This window comes from Cannabis sativa, chromosome 5, assembly GCF_029168945.1.
Source record: "Cannabis sativa cultivar Pink pepper isolate KNU-18-1 chromosome 5, ASM2916894v1, whole genome shotgun sequence".
Lineage (NCBI taxonomy): Eukaryota > Viridiplantae > Streptophyta > Magnoliopsida > Rosales > Cannabaceae > Cannabis > Cannabis sativa.
Window position 1 is genome coordinate 51,749,909 of NC_083605.1, and position 3,822 is coordinate 51,753,730.

A 3,822-nucleotide genomic window follows, 5' to 3' on the forward strand; every position below is an offset into this window, starting at 1 on the left:
CATTGGTTAAAGTAAAGCTCAGGTTGGATGCATGGAGTATGCATCAGAAGGGACCGATATTGAACTTTGACTTAGATTTAATTAAACTTACCGTAAAATCTATTCAAGTCAATATCGCCTAGTTGATCCTAGATCAAATGATCTTAATCCTGATATGATTAGGCTCAATCTCGAGAGGCTATTCGTGTTCTTTGATTTGTTAGTTAAGCCTACTTTTAGGTCAGGGTGATACGTACATTTTGGGAACACGGTAGTGCAATTGAGTGGGAGCGCTAGCATAAACATGGAATCTATAGCTTCTATCTGGCAAATAGTAAGCAAAGGATGATCTCCTTCGAGCTTGACCAAACGAACATAAATGGTGGAGTACTCATTTCACATAAGCTAAAATATCATTTATACGGGGTCAAGTGTTTTAAGGAATAAATACATTGTAGGGTGTAACGGTAATTTAATCCCTTTACAGTGTAGATCATTCATATAGAGGATCATTGATCACATTAGGATTTTAACAATGGATAACTAATGATGTGTCTATATGGTGGAACATATAGAGCATTCTATATACTGAGAGTGCAATTCTAAGTTCTATACGTGGATTCAACGAAGAATTAATAAGTTAGTGAATTTTAGTGCTAAATTCTTGATCTACTTATTGGAAGCTCGGTTATATAGACCCATGGTCCCCCCACTAGTTGAGATAATATTGCTTGTAAGACTCATGTTATTTGTTTTGATTAATCAATTATAATTCTCAAATTAGACTATGTCTATTTGTGAATTTTTCACTAAGTAAGGGCGAAATTGTAAAGAAAGAGTTTATAGGGGCATATTTGTTAATTATGATACTTTGTATGCTTCAATTAATGAATATGATAAATGACAATATTATTTAATAATTATTTATAGTTATTAAATAGTTAGAATTGGCATTTAAATGGTTGAATTAGGAAATTGACATTTTTGAGAAAATCAGATACAAAAGGTGTTAAAATTGCAAAATTGCAAAAAGCAAGGCCCAATCCACTAAGTGTATGGCCTGCCACTTTTGTAGGAAGTTTAAACTGATATTTTCATTATTTTAATGCCAAATAATTCAAACCTAACCCTAGTGGAATGCTATAAATAGATAGTGAAGGCTTCAGGAAACTTAAATTTTCTATTTTTCCTTCAGAGAAAAACCTGAGCTTTCTCTCTCCCTATCTTTAGCTGCCACTTCTTCTTTCTCTTCCCTCTTGAATTTCGAAATTCTTAGTGTGAGAGTAGTGCCCACACACATCAAGTGATACCTCAATCATAGTGAGGAAGATCGTGAGGAAAGATCATCAGCAAAGGAGATTCAGCATCAAAGATTCGGAGAAAGAGATCCAGGTTCAGATATTGATAATGCTCTGCTACAGAAAGGAATCAAGGGCTAGATATCTGAACGGAAGGAGTCATTATATTCCGCTGCACCCAATGTAAGGTTTCTTTAACTTTATATGTGTTTATTTCATCGTTTTAGAAAGTTCATATTTAGGATGTTAATAAACATACTTGTGAGTAGATCTAAGATCCTGGTAAAATAATTTCCAACAACTGGCCTCAGAGCCATGGTAATTGATTTACTTGCAAGAAATTTGGACTTTAAAACGATTGTTTGTATGTTTTTTGGATAGTATCATGTTGTATTGAGTGTTATTTGATGATTGATTGATGTTTGTGAAATTTTCGTGAAAAATAATTACGATTTTATCTCTGGAATTATTTTTATTGGATAGTATGGAAAAAATTAAGCAAGTTAGCCTTTTACAGAACTTAATTTGGATTTTATTTGAATTAGTTATGATTTTTTGAAGATTTGAAAAAAATCGAGATGTGCGATTTTTTCCTGCGATCGCAAATCTGTCCGTACAGTTTCGAATTTTTTGTTTTTCTTCGATTTTTCATGCTTTTTCATGGAATTAACTTACAATTTTTTGTATAGTTTTGTATTTATACTATTACTATTCCTAATTCAATTCTAATTATCATTTTGAATTAATTTAATATTTTTTAAATTTAATTCAAGATATTAGTGTAATTTGAATTTGAATAGAATTAGTATCTATCTTCTTGCTTAAAAATCTATCTTATTTTTAAATTTGATTATATCTTATTTTTTTTAAAATTTAATGTCAGATTTTATAAGATATTTATAAAATCTTTTAAGATATTTTTTAAATATCTTATCTTTTAAGATATTTTTAATTATATCTTATCTTTTAAGATTTTTTTTTTAAAATCTATTTAGATATTTTGACCTTATTTAAATTTAAAATAAGATATTTATAATCATGTAATTTTAAATAGATGTAAGATATTTTGCTAACTTTTAAATTTTGTTATTTTATTTATTTAAATTAAATTTAAAATCTGAAAAGATATTTCATTTATCTTTTCTAATTTTTATTTAATTTTTATTTTTAAAATAACATTTAATTTTTAAAAGTAGTTAGCAAATTTTGAAATGATATTTAGGTTGGTTGAAACCTAGTTTTTCAAAATTGTATGTTTAATTTTAAATTTAAATATTTAATTAAATTTCGAAATTTTTTTTAATTTTTCATTTTTTTAATTTTCGAAAAATTTATTTTATTTAATTAATTATTTTCGAAATTAATTATTTAATTTAAAATTAAATAAATCCTACATCCAACTATGCAGCTAACCTTGTTGCAGGAGTATGTGTTTTAGCTTATGTGTAAGTTTTTAAAACCTATTATTACTTGATTGCAAATAGCCATGGTTACCTTTTGCCAGATCTAATGATCTGATGGCTCCCTTGGTCAAGATAATAATTTGTAACAGGTATATTTACAATCTTCTTTCATCTGTGTATGACCTAGCAACATGATAGGACCCATCCAAAGTGTGCCTGTGTGAGCCTATGTGTTTAATTTGATTATAGATACATATAGGTTGTTGTTGCTAAAATAAATTATCATAGTTCTTGATAGAGTTTATTTAGGCCCATTTAGTTATTGGGCTTATTCAATTAATAACAGTTGTTCTTGTTAAGGTTAAATTCCTCTCTTTTGGGCCTTATGTGAGAGTTGGGAGCCATAGAAGTGGGTACGACATACTGAACCCAGCACCCCCTCACATGAACCACCCCAATTGTGAAGGCCCATTTGCCTGATTTGAACAACTGTACTAGGTTAATTACACTAGTTTAACCTAATAAAATTGATTAGCAACATAATTAATTTCATTTATTTTGAAATTAATTTAAGAAAATTATAGTTTAAAGAATTTTTTATTCTAAGCTAAACTATATGTATTTTCTTGTATTTAATTAAATATAGAATTATAACCATCTAGATTCTTTCTGGAACTTAATTTAAATTTTTCATTAAATATTCTTATTTAAGTTGATATTTAGTTATCTACAACTAACCAACTTAAATCTGAATATCTTTTGAATTTCAAATTTCAAAATTAAGTTGAGGAATTTTAGGCATTGGTTATTAAAATTCTTTAGATATTTTTTAAGTTAATATCTTTTTGAATATTAACTTAAAATGGAATATTTTCAAATTAAGTGGTTACAACTTAATTTTTGATATTTAATTAAATTTAAATTTGAAAAATATTTAAGTTCTAGATTTTTTCTAATACAACTTAAATTAGATATTTTTTCAAATTTTGTGGAAAAGATACTTAGTCAAATAAGATATTTTCTAGATAGTTATTTCTAGACTACTTATTATTTCTAATATTAAATAGGAAAATATTATACATTGTGAAATTAATTATTTAAATAATTAATTTTGGTAGAATTTATTTGAAGTATATTTTTTC